Below are 27,249 nucleotides of genomic sequence, written 5' to 3'. Positions count from 1 at the left end.
CACTAAAGCAGCTTTCCTACTCTCGCATTTGTCAGGAGTGGCAGCCACTTGGGCAAACCCTTTTTTAGAAAGCGACCATCCTGCCCTATACAACTTCGACCTCTTGGTTAATGAAATGGCAAAAGTCTTCGACACCAGATATAGGGCACAATCCCAGGACTTGGAACTTTTGGACCTCACTCAGGGCAGACAGACGCTTATAGAGTACATAACCCGCTTTAACCAGCTGTCTGCGGAGACGTCTCGGCCTGAAAACAAAAAGGCGGTTGTATTCTATAGGGGTCTGAGTAGCGCCTTGAAGAATGCCCTCTCAGACGTCCCATCCCTTCCGGCTATCTATTCAGATCTGGTTGCTCTGGCTTTACAGGTGGATGCCTGAAGGGCAGACGCAGGTTTTTCTGGTCAGCACACTTCCCCCTCAACTGATCAAACCCCAGAACCCATGCAAGTAGGCGGGATCCGTAGCCCCATTACTCATACTGAACGGGAACGTAGACGTACTGACAATGCTTGTTTCTACTGCGGTATCAGCGGCCACTACGTAAAAGAATGTCCTCGCGGACCCAAAAACAAAAGTCCGGGTTTTCAGAAGGCTCGCCCCTGAGATCGGGGGTACGGGCGAGCATTCCACTAACCCCCTCTGATATCGCTTTTGGTCCCATTAAACCAGTGGTGGTCCAGGCTATGCTGATCCCAGCCCGGGAACGCATGCATTCGGTTCACATTGTTATAGATTCAGGTGCCACTGGCTGTTTTATTGACATCTCACTGGCTCAACAACTCAACCTACCATTGATCACCAAAGAACGTCCTGAACCAGTGCAGGCCGTTGACGGTACTTCCCTCGCTTCCGGCCCCATCAAGCAACAGACTGCTCCTTTGGAAGTAGTAATCCAAGGTACCCACAGAGAAACATTAACCTTTGATCTGATCACTACCCCTCAGTTCGGGATTATCCTCGGGATACCGTGGTTGAAACAACACAACCCTCTGATAAACTGGAGTACCGGACAAGTGTTTTTTGAATCCGTGGTCTGTCAGCATTTTTGCCTGGTAGAGTCGGAATCTTTGTCCAGTCCCGCAAGAGTACTAGGAGCTGTGGCTTTCCTAACCTTGGAAGACGGTATTCCCACAACCACTGCCACTTTATCTCATACTGTTGGGGCCGTCACAGCTGGGATACCCTCAGTATACCAGGACTTCCATATGGTGTTTGATAAAGCCTCAGTAGAGGGCCTACCGCCTCACAGGCCGTATGACTGCCCCATCGACTTAATACCGGGAGCTCCGGTACCGAGGGGTCGCATATACTCACTGTCCCAATCAGAAGAACAGGCCCTGAAGGATTACATCCAACAGGCCTTGCGGTTAGGTCACATCCGTCCCTCTTCTTCTCCAGCAGCAAGTCCCATTTTCTTTGTTCCGAAGAAAGAGGGTGATCTGCGCCCTTGCGTCGATTATCGGCGGCTAAATTCCATCACCATTAAGAACAGATACCCCATTCCGCTCATTTCCACGTTGTTGGACAGATTGTCTCACGCATCTATCTACACAAAACTAGACTTACGTGGGGCTTACAATCTGATCCGTATGCGAGAAGGGGATGAGTGGAAGACGGCGTTCTGCTCCCGACAAGGACTGTATGAATATACTGTGATGCCCTTTGGGCTTTGCAACGCCCCAGCCACCTTCCAACATTTCATAAACGATTTGTTCAGTGATATCCTAGATGTATATGTAGTGGTCTATCTAGACGATATCCTGATCTTCTCCCCCACTCTGGAAGAGCATGTCATTCACGTCAGAGAAGTCCTGTCCCGCCTCAAAAAGAACGCACTATTTGCTAAACCTGAAAAATGTCTGTTTCACGCCACCGAAGTTGAGTTCTTAGGATTCCATATTACACCCGGGGGCCTCTCCATGAACCAATCTAAGGTTCGCGCTATCACGGACTGGCCCGTTCCTGTTACACTCAAACAGCTGCAGTCTTTTCTTGGGTTCGCAAACTTCTACCGGCGTTTTATCGCTGGTTTCTCCTCCATTGTTGCGCCTTTGACTGCACTAACCAGCCCTCTGGTCCACTATCATTGGACACCGGAACATCAAACAGCGTTTGATACCTTGAAGGAGAGGTTCACCACTGCCCCTGTTCTTCAGCACCCGGATCCTGAACGCCCTTTTATTCTGGAAGCAGATGCTTCATCTTTGCATTAGGTGCAGTTCTCTCTCAAGCCTGCCCTATCACGGGTCGACTGCACCTGGTGGCTTTCCATTCACGGAAGTTCACTTCATCCGAAGTACACTATACCGTGACGGAGAAGGAACTATTGGCCATTAAAGACGCTATGCAGACATGGCGGCATCATCTTCTAGGGGCTAAACACCAAACTACCATTTATTCCGACCACAAGAACCTACATGATTTGGCTTCCTTGAAATGCATGAATAGCCGTCAAGTACGCTGGCATCTGTTTTTTGCTGCATACGATTTTGTAATAAAACACCGACCCGGGGTGGTTCATGGTAAAGCAGACGCTCTGTCCCGCTCCCCAGGAGGGGATTCCCTTCCTTTGTTCCCAGATACCTTGCTAGGAGAAGGCCATGTTATCTGTGCCTGCACCCCCTCACCGTCCATGTTAACTACCATACGCCACTGGGTTGTTCACAATAGTCATGCAGTCAGTGAATTGGATCTTATAGTTCAGGATGGCTTACCGTTTATACATGGGAAACTAGTGACACGCGCACCCAGGCTCTGAACTGGTCGCATGACGCTGCGATCAATGGTCATCCGGGACAACGCCGTACCCTGGATCTATTGAAACGGTGGTGTTGGTGGCCATCGATGAGGCAGGATGTAGAGAGTTACGTGAATACCTGCTCAGTATGTGCCCAATGTAAATCCCGAAGGGGTCGTCCTCTAGGTCTACTTCAACCACTACCCATACCCCCGAAGCCATGGCACATGGTTTCGATGGACCTGATTACGGACTTACCTCGCGTACAGGGGTACGACACCATTTGGGTGGTGGTGGACTCTTATACCAAGATGGCCCGTTTCGTGCCCTGCACAGGGATTCCCACGGCACCAACACTGGCCCGTTTGTTTTTCAAATCCATCATCTGCCTCTTTGGCCTGCCACAGGTTAGAGTGTCTAACCGGGGTACCCAGTTCACTTCTCGTTTTTGGTGAGCTTTGACCAAGTTGCTGGGCATTGATGTGCATTTCTCTTCCGCTTACCACCCTGAGAGTGTTGGTCAGACAGAAAGGGTGAACCAATCCCTAGAACAGTACTTGCGATGCCTTACCCTCCAATATCAGGACACATGGCTAAATCTCTTGCACTTGGCGGAATTCGCCTATAACAACGCTCTACACTCTTCAACAGGCTTCTCTCCTTTCTATTCCCTTTATGGCCAACATCCTCGTACCCTTCCTTTCCCAGACTTCACACCTACAGCCACCCCTGCTGCCAATGCCTGTGCTCGCGATCTAGTCACTGTTGACGCCCAAACCCTTGTCCATTTGCGGGAATCTCAAGTCTCCATGAAGAAAGCGGCCGATAAGAAACGGTTGGTTGCTCCAGAGTATCGGGTGGGGGATCGGGTGTGGTTGTCTTCCCGGCATTTACACATTCCTGGTTCCCGTAAGATGCTCCCTCGCTTTGTCGGTCCGTACCGGATCTCCAAAGTCATTAACTCAGTCACTTTTCGCCTCTCCGTTCCCGCCTCATGGCGGATCCACCCAGTGTTTCACTCTTCTCTGCTCAAGCCCTGCCCGGCTCCTACCCGTATCATTACACCGCCTGCTCCTGTCTCAGTGTCATCCCCTGACGTATTTGAGGTCAGTGCCATCTTGGGTTCCCGTCTCTGTAGGGGTCAGTTGCAGTACCTGGTGGAGGATCGCTCTTGGGTTTCCTCTCGGGATGTACGGGCCCCGCTTTTGGTTGCTCGTTTTCATCGGGACCATCCTTCTAGCCCACAGGTTCGTGGGCCGTTGAGGGGGGTCTCTGTCACGCCTTCTCCCTGCCACACCATTGCTAGACAACCTTCCAGATTCACGTCCACCACCCCTAACCATGCACGCTTCATACGGCGTGTACCCCATAACATTCATCGCATTCAGCAACTGAATTACCAAGGACGGCTATGACCTTTCCTACATTGGAATCTGCCACGGCGCTTCTCTCCAGGACGGCACTCGTCCACGGGCGCCCGGAGACTACAATTCAGCGCACAAAGTGCTTCAGATCAGGTGATCAAACGCCGGCAACAGACGGCCAATCGCTGGAAGACTCCCCGTGCAACGTCGAGGGTCACATGACGTGGACCCACGTTTCCCTCGTGACTGTATCACGTGATTAATTCAACACAGTCAAAAGGACAGGGGAAACGCAGAACAGACGCTTCACAGCTGCTTTTCGGAGTGCTGCACGGCGTTTTTGGATCTCGCTTAGAATTTGGATTTCTTTGACCACGGAACGTTTCACGGATTGCTTTTGGTCTCTTCCTCAGGCTCAGGCGAACTTTAACCTTCAGACTTCACGACCTTTGGCTTTGCACAAACTTTAGAACTTTGGATATTGGACCTTGGTTATTTTTTTTCTCGGCTTTCGACCCTGGACTGTTAACGGATTGTTTACGGATTATCCACTGGCTACCTGACCTACAGGTGTATTCCGTCAAGAGTGCCCACAAGGACCCTTCTGTTCCCCTAACCCTTTGAGGCATCCTGACCAACACATTTGGGTAAACCCTTTAGCTTCTTCCACCATATTGCATTGTGATCATTGTGACTGTCTGCCCTAATCATTTATTGCCTTACAGCGGTCAGGGGGTCCTTCCAGTGTTCCTGGTTCCAGCTTGACGGCACTCCACACCTGTGGCCTCAAGAATTGCATTGGTAGTGATATTATTCTTACCAGTGTGGTACTTGGGGACGGAGGTATCTTCATCTACACGACCATCAAGATCGCAACAGCTGCCCCCAGTTACGTAATTGACAAACTGTCAAGAAGAACCTCTAGTAGGCCTACCAGAGCTGTCAATACAAACTTTCTGGTGGTTCTAAGATTCAAATCCTCCAAGATCGGCAGCAGTAGCTTCCCTGTGAAGGCTGCTAAACTTTGGAACTCTTTGCCACACAAGCTGAGAGCTGACCAACCCTTTCCACTTTTCAGAAAGAACCTTATCACCCACTTAAACCTGATTGAAGACTAGACCCAACTGAAACTACCTCATATAAGCACACCTCACCTCCCAATATTGTAAACTTTTGTATAGTATTGCACATTATGATGTAAATAACCTTTTTGTTTTGAAATCTACTACTTGTATATTTTGAGCCTTACGTACTTTGTATTTCATGTGTCAAATTTCTTTATCATTTGCTATATGTAACCTTGTAAACTGTGCATAACCTTTTGCTTCGCCCTGCTACCCCTGGGTCTGGTGCGCATAAGAAATTCAATAAACAAACAAACAAACAAACAATTAAAAAAGAGTTCAACATAGGATGTAATGACTTTTTACTACTCACGCTAATAATACAGCTTCCAGAATAAGCGCAAGTGCTACAATTCCATTGTTGACAAACAGTTTAAAGATGCTGAACAACTTTTACTCGCTTTACATGTTAAGTGAGTTGCTTCAGAACTGAATACTGTTATTGGCAAGGCTTGTGGAGTGAATCTGAACACTGTGCTTCACTCACAGTCGTCAGGGGCACTGCGGTTGTGGGTTGCTCGGTTGTAGGTCAAAGGATCGACAACCAAAGGGTCGAATTTTTTTACTTTTTTTTTTTACTTTTTTTTGGGGGGGTTCCAACCCCCGTTTTTTTGCTAAAAACTATTTTTTTTACCTATACGAAAACCTAAAAAAAAATATATAATTTAAAAAAAAATGTGATCCTATGTCCTGTCGACCCTTTGGTGTCGATCCTTTGTCCTGTCGACCCTTTTTTTTCGATCCTTTGACTAGACACCAGGTTGCTCTGCTTTCCCAACTTCCTTGACCACTGCTACTACTTCTGGCTCACTTGGGACCCACACCCTTCTCCAGCACGGATGTCTCTGGTCCATCCACATTAATTGGGAGTTTCTTTTACTCCTGAGACCCTCGACTTGCCTTCTGCTTCTGGCTTTGGGTTCCTGCACGGCCACAGCTCTGCAATCACAGCAGCTCGGCTCACATGGAGAAAACTTGACTGTGCCTCCTCTGCTGGTACTACTTCCAGCCTTCCCACTCCTGCTCCTTCTCACTCTCCTGCTTTCCTGATGGGGCCTTTTATGCCTCACAGGTTTGACAATAGACTTCAGGTGTGAGCCATTAACTTTAATTGCCTGACTCCTGCAATGGCTACCAGGCTTTGTTCCTGACCACTACATCTACATTTCTCTTCAGCCCTCTTCCTCGTCTCAGTTCCTCTAGGATTCTGGGACGTGTAGTTTGTTCCAACAAAGTCAGATTTTTTCTGCTTCTTATTTATTTAGAAGATAAGATTGTATTCCCTTAATATTTTTAACAGAGGGGCTATGGCCTTTAACTTTTACAGAGAAAGATGGTTTAAGGAAGACAACACTTCCACAATCCTTTGTATTGCACCCTTAGGATTGAGATGGGCATTTAGTTTTAAATACAAAAACGGGTTTTCTCTTGGTATAGTGTACTTTGATGCTACAACTTTAGGGATCACAACCGTAGATTTAATATGAGGTTGAGAGGCATTAAAATGGCAATAAGCCATGACCTCTTTTGGCACAGTGGTAAGAATTTCCCCATCAGAGGAAAAATACTGTGTCTCATCCCACGGAATCTCCTCACTACCCTGGGCCCTGTCTCCACACAGGTGACCCTCCCGCAGTACACCGGCTCCATGTGATTGCAGAGGACACATAACAGAGAATGATTTTTCAGCAAAAACAATAACAGTGAAAACATATCTAGATTTCTATTTTTAGGGGGTTGTCCCAAACCACCTGTTTCTCTATGTGCATAAACCAGCCCCATTTCCATCCGTTTTACCCCCTTACCCCACACCCATATCTATTTCTTTTAAATGTTGATTTATTTCTGTTTTTGTTTCTCTGTTATGGCATTCTCTATAATTGTATTCTCTATTGAATACCCAGTACACCACCCCCAGGTTTGGGATCTGGAAGCATCTGCCTTCCCCTGGCCGCCTGGGAGCAGACTTTAGGCTCCACCCCCAGGTTTGGGATCTGGAAGCATCTGCCTTCCCCTGTCCGCCTGGGAGGAGACTCTAGGCACCACCCCTAGGTTTGGGATCTGGAAGCATCTGCCTTCCCCTGGCCGCCTGGGAGCAGACTCTAGGCTCCACCCCCATGTTTGGGATCTGGAAGCATCTGCCTTCCCGTGGCCGCCTGGGAGCAGACTTTAGGCTCCACCCCCAGGTTTGGGATCTGGAAGCATCTGCCTTCCCCTGGCCGCCTGGGAGCAGACTTTAGGCTCCACCCCCAGGTTTGGGATCTGGAAGCATCTGCCTTCCCCTGGCCGCCTGGGAGGAGACTCTAGGCACCACCCCCAGGTTTGGTATCTGGAAGCATCTGCCTTCCCCTGGCCGCCTGGGAGCAGACTTTAGGCTCCACCCCCAGGTTAGGGTTCTGGAAGCATCTGCCTTCCCCTGGCCGCCTGGGAGCAGACTTTAGGCACCACCCCCAGGTTTGGGATCTGGAAGCATCTGCCTTCCCCTGGCCGCCTGGGAGCAGACTCTAGGCACCACCCCTAGGTTTGGGATCTGGAAGCATCTGCCTTCCCCTGGCCGCCTGGGAGCAGACTTTAGGCTCCACCCCCATGTTTGGGATCTGGAAGCATCTGCCTTCCCCTGGCCGCCTGGGAGCAGACTTTAGGCTCCACCCCCAGGTTTGGGATCTGGAAGCATCTGCCTTCCCCTGGCCGCCTGGGAGCAGACTTTAGGCTCCACCCCCAGGTTTGGGATCTGGAAGCATCTGCCTTCCCCTGGCCGCCTGGGAGGAGACTCTAGGCACCACCCCCAGGTTTGGGATCTGGAAGCATCTGCCTTCCCCTGGCCGCCTGGGAGGAGACTCTAGGCACCAACCCCAGGTTTGGTATCTGGAAGCATCTGCCTTCCCCTGGCCGCCTGGGAGCAGACTTTAGGCTCCACCCCCAGGTTAGGGTTCTGGAAGCATCTGCCTTCCCCTGGCCGCCTGGGAGCAGACTTTAGGCACCACCCCCAGGTTTGGGATCTGGAAGCATCTGCCTTCCCCTGGCCGCCTGGGAGCAGACTTTAGGCACCACCCCCAGGTTTGGGATCTGGAAGCATCTGCCTTCCCCTGGCCGCCTGGGTGCAGACTTTATTTGAAACAAGTGGGGAGGCGTCCTGCCACTTACTTTAGGTCCATTTACCTGTATGGTAAAGGCTGAATTTCTTTGCATGCTAATTATGACAGTGGTTATATTATTTAACTGACTGTCATAGGTTTTCTTAAAAGATGAGCAAGAAATAGACCCTTATGGAAATGCATCATAGCATACTTTTATTATTCTGCTAGTGCTAGTAGGTACACAACATATTTTATGCTTTTAAAGTTTTTACAAAAATAAGTGTAGAAAATGCTATTTCATAATGTGCATCTTAAATCAGAATACATTCATTTTGTTTTACAAATGCATTGGAAAAAAGAAAGAGTGAGTGACAAACATGGTTGTGACAAACATTCAACAAATGCACTAAAAGAGTGTAACAAATGTGATATACAAAATCACCATTAATATTGTTTGTTCGTGTCTTGAATAAAGCATATAATCAAGACTGTATGGTGTTTGTAAGCTCTAGAGAAGACAGGGACCTAGTCGTTGGTCAACGTCAGGAATCAAATCAGGTTATGAGACGGGACTGTGGGAATGTAGCCCACAAAATTATGTAGCCCCGTGACGTTTCGGCAATAAGCCTTCTTCTTGGGCCTTGACTTGGTCTCCCCTGTGTGTGGAGAAAAGGAGGGAAAAAATAAAGAAGATTCTAAGTAAAATTCAAGGGCAGACTTACTACAGAGTACATCTAAAAAGAAAGCTGAGTCTGTAGGTAGTTTGACCTGCATGCTTTAAAAATTAATCAGGACCAATATAGGTACAACAGTGGAGTTGTCCTAGTGCTTGCTGGACACTTAGGTACTAACCTGAAAAAAGTACAGGGTTCTAAAGGTGGCTTCACGGAGATGGAGGCGGGGAATACTGTTAGGCTCTCCAACATCAGGTATCTGGTAATTCGAGAGTTGTGCGTGGATTGTTTGGTTACTACAGATACTGGAAAGGAGACAGGGAGACAGAAAAAGTGTCTCTCAGTCATATGTTGAGATTTAACATACTCTGGGTGCTGTTAAAATAAGTATACAGAGTGACCATGCAGTACCTGGGGTATCTTGGTGTTGAGCCCGCAGAAACTGTTGTGCTGAATTCTACGGGAAGGCAGTCCTCTATACACGATGCCTTGGTATTAGATATCAGGATTTGGAAGGGCAGTCACATAGCCGGTAACAGGGTACTGTGGACAGCTGTGGGCCGTTCTATTGAGTTATTCAGTAACCCTGTTAAAAACAATAAAGTAAAATAGGACGGCAACTGATTAGTGGGGGTGGCGAAATACGAGAAATCCACACGTGCGGCTGAAAGCGCACGTTTGTTGCACAGCCCGTGTGTTCTGATTGCTGGTGAGGATCAGCTAGTGGGGCCAGGAACATAGGGTCAGAATTTGGCGTTCCTGATCCCCACATGGTCTAACTTCCATGGGTCTCTCACCTGTGGTGTCGTGCGCTGTAAGGCTGCTACGGATGCGGCGGCTCGCGTAGCTGCATACAAAAGAAGAGAAGCTAAAACTCTGTTTATACAGTGCGCATGTGCAGGGAACCTCTGTTTTAGTTTCTGCGCATGGAAAAGGGAGACAAAGCTGTAACATTATCTATATAGTACGCTTGCGCAGGGAACCTCTGTTTTAGTCTCTGCGCATGCGTACTTAGTGTGGTGTCTATGGGTTGTCATGGCACCCGTAACGGAACTAGCTACTGTACGCTTGGCCGCGACCCCTCGTATTGTTTTAGGTTGTATATTTGGACCGTGTGTGCGGGTAGGTACTACCTACTTCTTAGATGTTATTTTGACGTCTCATGGTTCATAGGACGGAGGAAAAGAAGAGGGGAGGGAAGGATAAAGGACACATTGGGAGTGCAACGAATGACAAGTGTTCACAGGGATGGGTGCATGTGTAATGAGAGATGCACGTTGAAGAGTCAAGGGCGTAATTGAGTTGGCTAGTACCACATATAAACAAGGTGACAATAAAATATACTGTATCAAAAGTGAAATACAAATTTGGCGGAAACAAATTCACAACTCATTGGGATAGACATTATTCTTGTAGTCGCTTGTTGTTAATATTTATCACAAAGTGCAGATATATATAGAGCCCCTGGGTGGTTGTCGGTAGCCTAATGGGCACTACTAGATATGTGACAGCACATCTAGTATGAAGAGTTTCTGATATAACAGAAGAGGCTATGGGAGGCTGACCTTGGAATGTCGGAATAAGGTGTTAAAGTACTGTTGTTAGGCCTAGGTGGAACACTAGGTAGGGGAATATCCCTGTTCAGCCATAGGTGGTTGGTATGGCTTCATTAAGGCCCTTTGTAATGGTTTTGAGTTTGAAGATCCACCATGATTCCTTGTAGTTAAGGGCGTTAGAAGCATTGGTGGTATTAACCACTGTATCAGCAACCCACCATAGTATGTCATCTACACTATGTTGGTATTCCATGTAGTGAGACACTAATGGTGCTGAATGAACTCGACATCGAATCCTGGAGCGATGTTCACCAATTCTCTTGTTGGCCTGTCTCTGAGTTTGGCCAACATACCTGAGCCCACAGGGGCATTCGATGATGTATATTATATTGGTAGTTTTGCAATTGGAAAAGTGTCTGATCTTCCATTCCTTGTCCTCTATTTGAAATGATGTAGTTTTTTTCGTGAATTTACATACATTACATGTACCACATGGGTGATGGCCCATTATTTCCCTCATATTCCACAGTTTTGTCCTTTGGGATTTTTTGTTTAACCTGGCATGGGTCAACATATCCTTCAGGTTTTTGCCTCTCTTAAGGGCCATTCTTGGTGTAGGTGCATTCGGAAGACTCAATTGTACCAATGGCCAAAATTTCTTAATGATGGATTCAAGTTTAGTGGTATTTGGGCCAAAGGTAGTTACACAGGTTATGAGTTTTTCACTTTCTGTGTCTCGTACTTTGGGAGTAAGTAAGGTTTCGCGGGGCGTATATTGTGCGCGCTTGGTGGTATTCCCAATTAGTTTTTTAGGGTATCCTCTATTGAGGAGTTTATGTTTCAAAATGTTGGCATGTTTTTTGTACTGTTCCAATTCTGTGCAATTCCGCCTGAGCCGTAAGAATTGACCAAATGGTAGGTTATTTCTCAGGTTCCTGGGATGGTTGCTTCTGTAGTGCAGCAAAGTATTTCTCTCTGTTTCTTTCCTGTAGAGTGAGCATATCAGTTTTTCTTCTTTGACACTGATTTCTAAGTCAAGGAAATTAATCATCTGGTTGCTTTTACAGAGTGTAAATTTGATGTCTTCTGTTCTTTGGTTCAACCAGTGTAGGAAACCGGAGTATCGGTGTCTTGCCATATAAAGATAATATCATCTATATAGCGATACCAATGCGCAATCTTATCTCTGAATGGGTTATGAAAATTAAGAATGTGTTGTTGTTCGTATTCTGACATGAAGATCACGGCCAGACTGGGGGCAAAGGCTGCTCCCATCGCGGTACCGCTGACCTGTAGATAGAAGTTGTCATCAAAAGAAAAGAAGTTGTTTGTAAGAGCCAGTTCTAGCAGTTCAACTATAAAATTAGCTGGAACTCGATTTTGTCTCATATGGTGTATAAGATGCTGGTGGATACATTCTAGAGCTGCATCTTGGGGGATACTCGTATAGAGACTAGCGATGTCCATGGTCACCAGGAGGTCCCTTGTTGGATTGAATGTCAGGTCTTCAAAAAAAGCGATCGTTGCCATCGTATCCCTTAGATAAGTTGGAGTTTCTTGGCTCAAGGGTTTCAAGAAGTGATCCACAAATTTGCATAATGATTCAAGGATGGACCCACATCCTGAAATGATGGGTCTGCCTGGTGGATTCTGCTGATTTTTATGTATTTTCGGTAGGGCGTAGAACGCCGGTGTTCTTCCCTCTGAGGTGTTGAGAAAAATGTTCTCTTTTTCTGAAATCCATCCGCGTTCAAATGCAAGTTTAGTGGCTTCTTGTATCTTGGTTTTAATTTCTTTGGTAGGGTCTTTTCTAAGCTTTTTGTAGTTAGTTGTCACGTCCAAAAGATTATAGACCATCTCTTTATACTGAGCAAGGCTTTGCACTACTATCCCACCTCCTTTGTCAGCCATTTTGATGATAATTTGGTTATTCGAGGAGAGTTGCTTAAGTGCCTTATGTTCATCCTTAGATAGGTTTGGTCTTGCTGTGGTGGTTAGATCCTGCAATTTGGAAATCTCCTTTCTGACACATTTCTCGAAAGTAATGATATGGGACGCAACCTCATTTTCTCTAGGAGTGAAATTGGAAGGTACTCGCAATCCCGAGTCTTCGTCTTGTTCAGATTGTTCCTTATCTTGAAAGAATACTTTCCTTCTTATGGTTCTGAAGAAAGTTGATATTTCTTGATCTAGTTGGAACCAATTCGTTCTGGTAGACGGAACAAATGAAAGTCCTTTAGTAAGGACCTGTATTTCTGCTTTGGATAGTGTAGTTCCTGAGAGATTAAAGATGGGTATATCTTCTAAGGTCTCCGTTTGTTGCGGCGTCCTCTGGGTGGTTGACTCCATTGTGAATAGTTGAAAGGGTAATAAGGCATGGGCATTGGCATTTGTGGCGGAGGGCCCCAGTATCGACCTCTGGGGCCCCCTCTTCCTAAAAAAGGAACCTGAGGAGGTAGAGGTTGGAGATACCCTCCTTGTGGACGTCTGCCTGTTGCTTGTGGTTGATCATCTGATGACCCTGAACTTGAAGTGTCCGAGAAAGAGACCCATTTTCTACCATGATATTTACCCATTTTCTACCATAGATATTTTCTATTTTAAAGTTCTGGATATCCTTGGCCAATTTCTTATGCTTCTTTTCTAGTGTCTGTTGTCTCAACAACACAGACTTACAGAATGCACGGGATAAATTGAAAGAAATCAATACCACTTTTGATCAATTCATGGCACAGACACTAGAAAAGAAGCATAAGAAACTGGCCAAGGATATCCAGAACTTTAAAATAGAAAATATCTATCCTTATCTATCAGCAGATTATAAAGATAAAAAAGAAAAAGAAAGAGAAGCCAACCAAACCGGACCCAGAAGAGGTGGTAGAAAATGGGTCTCTTTCTCGGACACTTCAAGTTCAGGGTCATCAGATGATCAACCGCAAGCAACAGGCAGACGTCCACAAGGAGGGTATCTCCAACCTCTACCTCCTCAGGTTCCTTTTTTAGGAAGAGGGGGCCCCAGAGGCCGATACTGGGACCCTCCGCCACAAATGCCAATGCCCATGCCTTATTACCCTTTCAACTATTCACAATGGAGTCAACCACCCAGAGGACGCCGCAACAAACGGAGACCTTAGAAGATATACCCATCTTTAATCTCTCAGGAACTACAGTATCCAAAGCAGAAATACAGGTCCTTACTAAAGGACTTTCATTTGTTCCGTCTACCAGAACGAATTGGTTCCAACTAGATCAAGAAATATCAACTTTCTTCAGAACCAAAGAAGGAAAGTATTCTTTCAAGATAAGGAACAATCTGAACAAGACGAAGACTCGGGATTGCGAGTACCTTCCAATTTCACTCCTAGAGAAAATGAGGTTGCGTCCCATATCATTACTTTCGAGAAATGTGTCAGAAAGGAGATTTCCAAATTGCAGGATCTAACCACCACAGCAAGACCAAACCTATCTAAGGATGAACATAAGGCACTTAAGCAACTCTCCTCGAATAACCAAATTATCATCAAAATGGCTGACAAAGGAGGTGGGATAGTAGTGCAAAGCCTTGCTCAGTATAAAGAGATGGTCTATAATCTTTTGGACGTGACAACTAACTACAAAAAGCTTAGAAAAGACCCTACCAAAGAAATTAAAACCAAGATACAAGAAGCCACTAAACTTGCATTTGAACGCGGATGGATTTCAGAAAAAGAGAACATTTTTCTCAACACCTCAGAGGGAAGAACACCGGCGTTCTACGCCCTACCGAAAATACATAAAAATCAGCAGAATCCACCAGGCAGACCCATCATTTCAGGATGTGGGTCCATCCTTGAACCATTATGCAAATTTGTGGATCACTTCTTGAAACCCTTGAGCCAAGAAACTCCAACTTATCTAAGGGATACGATGGCAATGATCGCTTTTTTTGAAGACCTGACATTCAATCCAACAAAGGACCTCCTGGTGACCATGGACATCGCTAGTCTCTATACGAGTATCCCCCAAGATGCAGCTCTAGAATGTATCCACCATCATCTTATACACCATATGAGACAAAATCGAGTTCCAGCTAATTTTATAGTTGAACTGCTAGAACTGGCTCTTACAAACAACTTCTTTTCTTTTGATGACAACTTCTATCTACAGGTCAGCGGTACCGCGATGGGAGCAGCCTTTGCCCCCAGTCTGGCCGTGATCTTCATGTCAGAATACGAACAACAACACATTCTTAATTTTCATAACCCATTCAGAGATAATATTGCGCATTGGTATCGCTATATAGATGATATTATCTTTATATGGCAAGACACCGATACTCCGGTTGAAGATTTCCTACACTGGTTTAACCAAAGAACAGAAGACATCAAATTTACACTCTGTAAAAGCAACCAGATGATTAATTTCCTTGACTTAGAAATCAGTGTCAAAGAAGAAAAACTGATATGCTCACTCTACAGGAAAGAAACAGAGAGAAATACTTTGCTGCACTACAGAAGCAACCATCCCAGGAACCTGAGAAATAACCTACCATTTGGTCAATTCTTACGGCTCAGGCGGAATTGCACAGAATTGGAACAGTACAAAAAACATGCCAACATTTTGAAACATAAACTCCTCAATAGAGGATACCCTAAAAAACTAATTGGGAATACCACCAAGCGCGCACAATATACGCCCCGCGAAACCTTACTTACTCCCAAAGTACGAGACACAGAAAGTGAAAAACTCATAACCTGTGTAACTACCTTTGGCCCAAATACCACTAAACTTAAATCCATCATTAAGAAATTTTGGACATTGGTACAATTGAGTCTTCTGAATGCACCTACACCAAGAATGGCCCTTAAGAGAGGCAAAAACCTGAAGGATATGTTGACCCATGCCAGGTTGAACAAAAAATCCCAAAGGACAAAACTGTGGAATATGAGGGAAATAATGGGCCATCACCCATGTGGTACATGTAATGTATGTAAATTCACGAAAAAAACTACATCATTTCAAATAGAGGACAAGGAATGGAAGATCAGACACTTTTCCAATTGCAAAACTACCAATGTAATATACATCATCGAATGCCCCTGCGGGCTCAGGTATCTTGGCCAAACTCAGAGACAGGCCAACAAGAGAATTGGTGAACATCGCTCCAGGATTCGATGTCGAGTTCATTCAGCACCATTAGTGTCTCACTACATGGAATACCAACATAGTGTAGATGACATACTATGGTGGGTTGCTGATACAGTGGTTAATACCACCAATGCTTCTAACGCCCTTAACTACAAGGAATCATGGTGGATCTTCAAACTCAAAACCATTACAAAGGGCCTTAATGAAGCCATACCAACCACCTATGGCTGAACAGGGATATTCCCCTACCTAGTGTTCCACCTAGGCCTAACAACAGTACTTTTACACCTTATTCCCACATTCCAAGGTCAGCCTCCCATAGCCTCTTCTGTTATATCAGAAACTCTTCATACTAGATGTGCTGTCACATATCTAGTAGTGCCCATTAGGCTACCGACAACCACCCAGGGGCTCTATATATATCTGCACTTTGTGATAAATATTAACAACAAGCGACTACAAGAATAATGTCTATCCCAATGAGTTGTGAATTTGTTTCCGCCAAATTTGTATTTTACTTTTGATACAGTATATTTTATTGTCACCTTGTTTATATGTGGTACTAGCCAACTCAATTACGCCCTTGACTCTTCAACGTGCATCTCTCATTACACATGCACCCATCCCTGTGAACACTTGTCATTCGTTGCACTCCCAATGTGTCCTTTATCCTTCCCTCCCCTCTTCTTTTCCTCCGTCCTATGAACCATGAGACGTCAAAATAACATCTAAGAAGTAGGTAGTACCTACCCGCACACACGGTCCAAATATACAACCTAAAACAATACGAGGGGTCGCGGCCAAGCGTACAGTAGCTAGTTCCATTACGGGTGCCATGACAACCCATAGACACCGCACTAAGTACGCATGCGCAGAGACTAAAACAGAGGTTCCCTGCGCAAGCGTACTATATAGATAATGTTACAGCTTTGTCTCCCTTTTCCATGCGCAGAAACTAAAACAGAGGTTCCCTGCACATGCACACTGTATAAACAGAGTTTTAGCTTCTCTTCTTTTGTATGCAGCTATGCGAGCCGCCGCATCCGTAGCAGCCTTACAGCGCACGACACCACAGGTGAGAGACCCATGGAAGTTAGACCATGTGGGGATCAGGAACGCCAAATTCTGACCCTATGTTCCTGGCCCCACTAGCTGATCCTCACCAGCAATCAGAACACACGGGCTGTGCAACAAACGTGCGCTTTCAGCCGCACGTGTGGATTTCTCGTATTTCGCCACCCCCACTAATCAGTTGCCGTCCTATTTTACTTTATTGTTTTTAACAGGGTTACTGAATAACTCAATAGAACGGCCCACAGCTGTCCACAGTACCCTGTTACCGGCTATGTGACTGCCCTTCCAAATCCTGATATCTAATTCCAAGGCATCGTGTATAGAGGACTGCCTTCCCGTAGAATTCAGCACAACAGTTTCTGCGGGCTCAACACCAAGATACCCCAGGTACTGCATGGTCACTCTGTATACTTATTTTAACAGCACCCAGAGTATGTTAAATCTCAACATATGACTGAGAGACACTTTTTCTGTCTCCCTGTCTCCTTTCCAGTATCTGTAGTAACCAAACAATCCACGCACAACTCTCGAATTACCAGATACCTGATGTTGGAGAGCCTAACAGTATTCCCCGCCTCCATCTCCGTGAAGCCACCTTTAGAACCCTGTACTTTTTTCAGGTTAGTACCTAAGTGTCCAGCAAGCACTAGGACAACTCCACTGTTGTACCTATATTGGTCCTGATTAATTTTTAAAGCATGCAGGTCAAACTACCTACAGACTCAGCTTTCTTTTTAGATGTACTCTGTAGTAAGTCTGCCCTTGAATTTTATTTAGAATCTTCTTTATTTTTTCCCTCCTTTTCTCCACACACAGGGGAGACCAAGTCAAGGCCCAAGAAGAAGGCTTATTGCCGAAACGTCACGGGGCTACATAATTTTGTGGGCTACATTCCCACAGTCCCGTCTCATAACCTGATTTGATTCCTGACGTTGACCAACGACTAGGTCCCTGTCTTCTCTAGAGCTTACAAACACCATACAGTCTTGATTATATGCTTTATTCAAGACACGAACAAACAATATTAATGGTGATTTTGTATATCACATTTGTTACACTCTTTTAGTGCATTTGTTGAATGTTTGTCACAACCATGTTTGTCACTCACTCTTTCTTTTTTCCAATGCATTTGTAAAACAAAATGAATGTATTCTGATTTAAGATGCACATTATGAAATAGCATTTTCTACACTTATTTTTGTAAAAACTTTAAAAGCATAAAATATGTTGTGTACCTACTAGCACTAGCAGAATAATAAAAGTATGCTATGATGCATTTCCATAAGGGTCTATTTCTTGCTAATCTTTTAAGAAAACCTATGACAGTCAGTTAAATAATATAACCACTGTCATAATTAGCATGCAAAGAAATTCAGCCTTTACCATACAGGTAAATGGACCTAAAGTAAGTGGCAGGACGCCTCCCCACTTGTTTCAAATATTATTAGCTCCAAAGTCCTTCCACTTGTTCATGAGCTTACCCTCCAGTTATAATGGGTGCAGACTTTATGCTCCACCCCCAGGTTTGGGATCTGGAAGCATCTGCCTTCCCCTGGCCGCCTGGGAGCAGACTTTAGGCTCCACCCCCAGGTTTGGGATCTGGGAGCATCTGCCTTCCCCTGGCCGCCTGGGAGCAGACTTTAGGCTCCACCCCCAGGTTTGGGATCTGGAAGCATCTGCCTTCCCCTGGCCGCCTGGGAGCAGACTTTAGGCTCCACCCCCAGGTTTGGGATCTGGAAGCATCTGCCTTCCCCTGGCCGCCTGGGAGGAGACTCTAGGCACCACCCCCAGGTTTGGGATCTGGAAGCATCTGCCTTCCCCTGGCCGCCTGGGAGCAGACTTTAGGCTCCACCCCCATGTTTGGGATCTGGAAGCATCTGCCTTCCCCTGGCCGCCTGGGAGCAGACTTTAGGCTCCACCCCCAGGTTTGGGATCTGGAAGCATCTGCCTTCCCCTGGCCGCCTGGGAGCAGACTTTAGGCTCCACCCCCAGGTTTGGGATCTGGAAGCATCTGCCTTCCCCTGGCCGCCTGGGAGCAGACTTTAGGCTCCACCCCCAGGTTTGGGATCTGGAAGCATCTGCCTTCCCCTGGACGCCTGGGAGCAGACTTTAGGCTCCACCCCCAGGTTTGGGATCTGGAAGCATCTGCCTTCCCCTGGCCGCCTGGGAGCAGACTTTAGGCTCCACCCCCAGGTTTGGGATCTGGAAGCATCTGCCTTCCCCTGGCCGCCTGGGAGGAGACTCTAGGCACCACCCCCAGGTTTGGGATCTGGAAGCATCTGCCTTCCCCTGGCCGCCTGGGAGGAGACTCTAGGCACCACCCCCAGGTTTGGGATCTGGAAGCATCTGCCTTCCCATGGCCACCTGGAAGCAGACTTTAGGCTCCACCCCCAGGTTTGGGATCTGGAAGCATCTGCCTTCCCCTGGCCACCTGGGAGCAGACTTTAGGCTGGGTCCCCGTGAGGGATCCATCTCTCAATCTTAGCATTTACTTTGACTCTAATCTCTCCTTTGACCACCACATCTCCCTTGCATCCCACGCCAGTCGATTTAATCTCTACAACATTCGCAAAGTGCGCCCTTTCCCCACTTTCCAGGCTACAAATCTCCTCATCTCCTCACTAGTCTTCTCCCGACTATTCTATTGTTCTGTTCTGTTCTTTGGTCTTCCCCACTCACGCCTCTAATCTTCTCCCGACTATTCTATTGTTCTGTTCTGTTCTTTGGTCTTCCCCACTCACGCCTTGCTCCCCTAAAATCTATCTATCTATCTATCATTCTTCAATTCGCTCACTCTGTCTTCTCTCCTACCATGACCCAAGTTCTCCTTCCCTGGCCTCTCTTGGCTGGTTGCCCTTCTATTCTCAATTTAAATATAACTTTCTGTGCCTTGTGTGCAATTGGGCCTCATTACAAATCAGGCGGTCCGGAAATAACGGTGGTGGTAAACCCGCCGCCACCGTTGTTTCCGGATCGCCTGATCTCGACTCCTGCAGGCGGGAGGTGATGTTCCCGCCAGGTTTGACCTGACGGGTTTAACACCGCCCGCCTGCAGGCGGACGAGGAAACACCGGCAGCATTACGAGATGCTGCCGGTGTTTCCATGATCCCCATTCCCATTGAGTCCTATAGGACTCAATGGGAATGGGGATTAACACCATTCCACCTCCATGATTCCCGGAAAACCGGGGTTTTAATGCCCCGGTAATTCCGGGAATCACAGAGGCGGAATGGTAATACGAGTCCGGCGGTAACCAGGCGGTTTTACCGCCTTGGTTACCACCGGACTCGTAATGAGGCCCATTGTCTCTATGGCCTTGCTCCTGACTACCTTACATCTCTCCTTTCTTTTTACTCTCCATCTCGCTCCCTCCGCTTTACAATCTCTTTAGACTCAATGTCCCACATCCTCCCTGTACCCAACCCCGTTTACGCTCGTTCCAGCTCCTAGCCCCGCTTCACTGGAACATGCTTCCCCTGTCTCTTCGCTCCATTACCTCCTATCCTCTGTTCCATTCCTCTCTAAAAACCCACCTGCTATAGTCCTCTAACTGATTTAATCTGCTTTGAACCCTGATTCATTTACTCTTATGAACCCTAATTGATTGTTACTATTTATGAACACTGATTGAATGTTACTGTTTATGAACGCTGATTGACTGATTACTCCCAGGAATGCTAATTGATTGTTACTATTTATGAACACTGATTGACTGATTACTCCCAGGAATGCTAATTGATTGTTACTATTTATGAACACAGTTTCAATGTTACTGTTTATGAACACTAATTGACTGATTACTCCCAGGAATGCTAATTGATTGTTACTATTTATGAACACAGTCTGACTGTTACTGTTTATGAACAGTGATTTGCATTCTGATTCATTATATTGTTGACTGTCCTTTGTAAAGCGCTTTGGACAAAGGCGCTATATAAAACACAATGGCCCTCATTACGACCCTGGCGGAAAGTAACTGACCTGACCGCCATAGCGTAAATAGCGTTTCCGCCATTGCACGACGGAGTAAAGTGCGGCTAATTCTGACCCATCGGGCACGAGCACTACGCCATGGCGGAAGTGCAAAGTCCGCGATGGCGGAAATGTCCCCAAAACGCCCCTCACCGCTGTCGTACGGCGCCCTAGGTGCAATTCCGCCACCCATCATAGCGGTCACCGTAATGAGCGGTAATCGCAAAATACGGTGACCGTAAATATACGGAAACGGAAGTAAAAACATGGGCCCGGAACGGGAAACAGCACGCCGTACACCTATAAAATCAGAATCCCAACACAACCATCAAAAATCCTACCCTGAGACACATCCCAACCCGTTAGCCACCCTAGTGAAAACAAAAAAAATGGGAAAAGTTGCGAAAAAAGCGTGCGACCGCAAGCGGCAGGTCCACTTCTCCCATGAGGAACTCACCGTGCTCACAGAGACCCTCCAGGAGAATGCTGCTGTCGTCTTCTCGACGCAAATGACCAGGACGGCACTTGCGAACAAGAAGGCCATATGGGCCCTGGTGGCACAGCGGGTAAGTGCGGTGGGGACCGCACCCCGCAACCCACAGCAATGCAGAAAGCGATGGGACGACTTGCGGATACGCGTACGGAGCATACTATCAGCCAACCGTAACATTGCCACAGCTACCGGGGGAGGATTGGAATCACCCATCAAGTTGACCCCCTGGGAAGAAATCTGTGCCTCCACCATTGGAATGGAGAGTATAGAGGGAGTCGGAGGGATGGAGAAAGGAGTGCAGACATCCGAAGAATCAGGTAGGTGGGCCAAATAAAACAATGCTAAATCCACAATGTCCAATCATGTGAAGTACCATGTGTCCACATAGTGCAACAGAAACACATGTCCAGGAGAACGTCCACATACATTGGCCTGATAGCGCACTTTAAAAGTCACTTTAAATACATAAATAATTAAAAATCCTAAAAACACCCTCTACACGTGCAGCATGCACACCCTAACTGCAGGCTTCAAAACAACTGCATCCTCAATCCACACAAAAATGAAACCACCTCCAAGGCCCTGACCCAAATCACCCTCAGGTACCACCCCGATGCATGTGATACATTGCCATTCCAATTTCCACAGACCCATAAATAACGCTCGCCCTCCTTTACTCCAACACAGGGTACGATTCAAACGACGAGCTTCAGGACACCCCTACCAGCACACCTGCAAAGAGGGCCAAGACCAACGGCCAAAGACCCTCCACCTCAGCTGCACGGATCAAGACACGGCAGCAGCACAAATCAAGTGGCAGCACACAGGAGGGGACTTCTACAGGCACCCCAGCAGCCAGCATGCCCACAACAGCAGCACCACAGGTCCCCCCAATGGATGCCACAGAAGGCACTGCTTCTGGTGGCAGCAGCACCATAGGTGACACTGCATTAATGGCAGCATGCTCCGACACAGAAAACGGTGCTGTCGATGTAGGATCCATCCATGACCTGTCTCAATCCCCCTGTTTGTTTCATCCCGTACACCATGAGGATACCACGCAGGGGCACCCACAAGACGACGACTGGCCATCCCCCACAAGCCCTGTGGCAAGGCAACATGAGGTGATCAGCCCCTCTGTGACACCACCGCAAATGGGCATGGCCCAGCAGAGGCAACAGTCCCTCGACCAGGTGATCGTGCAACAGCAGCAACTGGCCACGCTCCTCAAGGAGCATGCTGATGAATGTGGGGGTACTAAGGCAGCCATAGAAACATCAACTGAGACACTTAGGTCAGAAATGGAGAGAAGTACAGAGACACTAAGGGCACAAATGGAGAGAAGCACCGAGAGCCTGAGGGTACCAATGGAGAGAAGCACCGAGAGCCTGAGGGGGGAACTGCATGCGACGTCCAAAGACGTATGTGCTGAACTTGCCGCTGTGCGCCGTGTGCTCACTGAGCTCTCACAAACCCTTAGGGACATGCATGGACGTGAGCAGGCAGAGACATCATCCGTTGCAAGTTCCGTCCAGGGCAGCCCCCAACGTAGATCTGGGAGGAACCTGCGCTCCACAGGCAGGGGTGCCCCTGATACCCGGAGAGGGGGCTTGCAATAGCGTCTGCCCACTGACAATGAGCATCTTTGGACACTGGTGTTCGGGGGGGAGGTAGGAGGGTGGAGGGGGTGTGTTGGGCTTTCTTGGGTGGCGGGTCGATGGGGTGTGTAACATAATTTCACATATGCTATAAACATTTCACAATCATCCAATGAGATGTGTGGACATTGATCTTTGTGTACGAGGCCTTTATAGGCGTACAGTCCATATTGTGCATGTTCCAGACACACACAGTGCCACAAGTCCCGTGTCCATGTATCAGCCACCAGGCGTGAGTGCTAGAAGCATGAATCTATGATAATCTGACGAATTTCACGGCCCTCCTGTGCCTCGCGGACTCCTTGAGGTGCTGCCACATCCCCACCCTCATCATGACCATCTTCAGGTGCTTGCAGTTCTGCGTCAGGGGGCATGGGCACATTTCTACGTACGCACATGTTGTGTAGCATGACACATGCCATGACCATCTTTGCAACCTTCTCATGGCGGTACAGGAGTGCCCCGCCAGACCTGCTGAGGCAGCGGAAACGAGCCTTCAGTAGGCCGAATGCCTGTTCTATGACTACACGGGTACGTGAGTGGGCATGGTTGTAGTCCTCCTCATGCTGGTTCTGTGGGTTCCGGAGTGGTGTAAGGAGCCATCTCTTCAGTGGATACCCGGCATCACCTGTATGTGGACAATAAAGGATGTTTGTGGAATGACATTGCTACGTACGCATCCCCCCCCCCTTCCTGCCAGGTCATTGCCGCATCACATACCCCACATTATCATGCATGAAATGAGACTCACCGAGTAGCCAGGATCTGTTCCCTGCATGTCGCTCCATGTAGCGTGGTATTGTAGAGTTCCTCAAGACCATAGAATCATGGGTTGATCCAGGAAATCGGGCACAACAATGTGTAATGATCCTGTTGGAGTCACACACCATTTGTACATTAAGAGAATGATATTGTTTTCGGTTGCGGTACTGGGCCTCCATGGCATGTGGGACAACCAATTCCACATGGGTGCAGTCGATGGCACCAATGCAACCCGGTATGCCGGCAAGTGCATGGAATCCCACTTTTGTGTTCGTAATTTCCTGCTCCGAGCGTGGTAGAGAGATGTAGTCGTCTGCGTGCTTCAGGAGGGCATCGAGCACTTGCAATAGTGTCCGTGACAACAGTGGCTGTGAAATGCCATGCAACTGTCCGACTGTGTGCTGGTAGGTGCCTGTGGCCAGGAAGTGGAGTACAGACACCACCTTCAGTAGGGGTGGGATGGCGGTTGGGCTATCTATCATGCTGGCAAGGTCAGCGTGTGTCATGTCCACAATGGCGGTTATGGTGTCCCGGTCCAAATGGTAGAGGGTGTGGATCTGCTCATCAGTGAGGTTGAACGGATGAGCTCGGAGGCGTGGGATTGCGGGCTGCCTGCGTGGTGGTAGTGGCTGTGCTGGTGGGCCTTGCTGGCCCTGCCTTGCCCTCCTCCTCCTCCTGCCTCTCCTCTGTGCGGCCGGTTGTTGTAGTAGTTGGTGTTCGTCTTCTTCTTGAATTTGGAGTACTTGCAGTGCTATCAGGTCCCCCAGGGCCAACATCGCTAGTCCTGCCGGTAGCATTTTGGAGTGGGTGTGGTTGTGGGAGGGGGTTGGGTGTGCAATTTATGTGTTTTCAGGCAGTATATCCTCCACCTGTGGTGATTCATTCCACCTGTGCAAGCTGCAATCCCCTTTGGGCGAGCACGTCCCGCACACAACGCTGCAATTCGACGCATGGCATCTTGCTATTACAATCATGTATTTAATCCCGATGGCAGTGGAATATTGGTTCATATGTTCATTCTGCTATGGTCCCATTGTTTCACATACTATCTTTACAGTCGCGAACAAACTTGTGAAGGGTCAGTGGAATGTAGTACTCGATTAACGGTGGACCCTCATGCAGCACTGTACCGAGGTTCACCGACGGGCGGGGCGTCCCATTTGTGAGTGAAGGCAGTTGCCATTTGCACACACTGCCGCACTACATGGATGAATTTGTGATTTCAAGCGGTCACAGATGCCTTTTCGACGTGATGTTGCAAATGAGGAATTCGAAGGATAGCGCTTTCGGTTTTCAGCTAGCGGCGAGGAGACGCCCACAGCTCTGACTGCAGATATAAAGTTCTATTGTTTAATGTCCTTCGGACAGGGGCCATGGCGAGAATGCAATGATTGATATGAATAGTATGGGATGCGCAATAGCGTAGTGGACGATAAGGCAGGACGTTCCCAAATACATGTTACTTCACAACACTAGAATTCCGGGCTGGAGCACAGTGGATTTTGCAGACTGCATTACGCACAGACTCAATGGAAATTTCACATGTTATGTGAGTAAATAATCAGGCGTTTTCATACCGGGATGAGGGAATGATGTATGGATGCATGGACAGATGATTTAATTGAGAGTTTACCATGTACATGGCTTTTTGGAATCTATCCACTTCCCCTGCGCTATGTGATGCAGAGCTGCCATAGTGGGACCATCGTCTATCTGCCCTTGTTGAACCCTCCCTGTCTCGACGCGCCTTCAAACACTTGTGTCTATGCACGTTACTGATCCCATCTAATGGATTCTGTTTTAACAGACGCATGCACACAAAGACTCGTTTGTAATAGTGTTTTCACCTCGATTTATATAGTTATGATTCGCAAGTGATTTTTGGGTGGGAATAATCCTTTTGAGTGGGCTAACATGCATATGGCTGTAGATTTAGTGTGATCATTGAAGTGAGTAATTCAAATTAAGTTCTGATGCCCATACCATTCTTTTTCATTTCATTTGGGTGACAGGCATCTCCTCCCCTTTTGCCGCTGCCATCTGTATGCCACTCCTGCAGATGGCTTTTACTCCCGACACCTGCTGCTTCATGTTAATCAGTGGAGCACCATTACGATCTTATGGGACGATCGCCAATGGCCCACATGCCCTTACGCAGTGCTAGTGGCTAGGAGCAACATATCGACCTTTCAGCTGGACTAGTGCCTACCTAATGGGACGGCCCTGCGGTTCTAGGCGCTTCCATGTTGCCTTTTTGAACGTGAATGTAGCCCCTGTGTACCATGAAGGAACAGGGCGTCACACAAGAAGCAGCTGGTCATTTATTGCGGATGCAGCCCACAATAATGAAATATATTTTGGAGTTCATGACCTAATAGCTGTATGGGCTTGGTGATTTTGTTGTGCATTAAATTTCTATTATGATATTAACCGTGTAGCGTTATTCTTTGCAAGTAATGTAGCATATTCCTATTTGTGGAGCGATGTATTGTGAGAATATCTGCATTGGGTTCTGGCTTCTGAGTATAGTTGCGTGGTACTGTACTTGGCACTTTTGCCTACGAAGCCCAGTGAGGTCAGGGATAGGGGCTGCCATTATGACTGTTTTAATGATGTCATGCTCAGGGGCGGGGGATTAGCTTTTGTGTAACAGATGCCGGTCAGCCAGGTGGATTGGTGGAATGATGTGATTATCAGAATATGGCTGGTCACAGGTGCCTGTGTTTGCGTGCGTTTCTTGGAGGGAGACTGAGGTCATGTCCATTGGAATAGCTTCTGTATTCGTGCCATCTGTGCCCTGCAGCTCCCATAGGCCCCTCTTGAGATGGGCCTGGCTGCTCAGTCACTCTGCCAACTTGTGTGGTACATGCTTATGCTGATGGTTGGTTTGTTTACTGGCAAGAGTACAGGGCTGGTGCGCTCTCCCTCAGGTTACTGCTTTGAATGTTGCCTTACACTGGTGTCAAGCGATGGGGGCCTGTTGTTGTTTTGTCTCATATTTCAGTTCATATTGCTGTACTTGAACCTTCACATGCCTGTGCTGCATCAGTACGGCAATGGTGACATGGCAAATATGGATGGCCACTCACAAGGCACTTGGAGCCCCTACATTCATTTGTTCGTTGGCATGCATGGGTGACTTGTACATTTCACTGGTTGCATTGTGTGACTTCATTGCACCTACGAGGAGTTGTGCAATGTGGCCAGGGAGTGGTGTACAGGCACTCAGTAGGGCCATTTACGGTTGGTTCGCGTTGCCGTACTTCTCACCATGGCGGAATGGTACTTTCCGCCATGCTTGATGGCGTTAGGTAAATGTCCGCTAGGGTCAGAATTCGCGTACCGTTGCGCCATGGTGGTAATTACGGTTTCGCAGGGCGCGCGTGCGCGTACTTGGTGCAGTTAGCGTTGGCGTTCACTACGGTGTCGCTAATGGCATCGTACTTTACGGTGACGGGTCATAATCGCACCGAGCGCTATTCGATGGCGGTATTGCATTTCCGCCATCGTTTTTCGATTTCCGCCAGGGTCGTAATGAGGGCCAATGGCCCTCATTACAACCTTGGCGGAGGACCATGGTGCTACTAGCACCATGGTCCATGCCGCTAAGGTTACGATTCCGCCATGGT

Source organism: Ambystoma mexicanum, chromosome 4q, assembly GCF_040938575.1.
Source record: "Ambystoma mexicanum isolate Mex_15411 chromosome 4q, UKY_AmexF1_1, whole genome shotgun sequence".
In the NCBI taxonomy this organism is placed as follows: domain Eukaryota; kingdom Metazoa; phylum Chordata; class Amphibia; order Caudata; family Ambystomatidae; genus Ambystoma; species Ambystoma mexicanum.
This window is presented reverse-complemented; position numbering follows the sequence as displayed.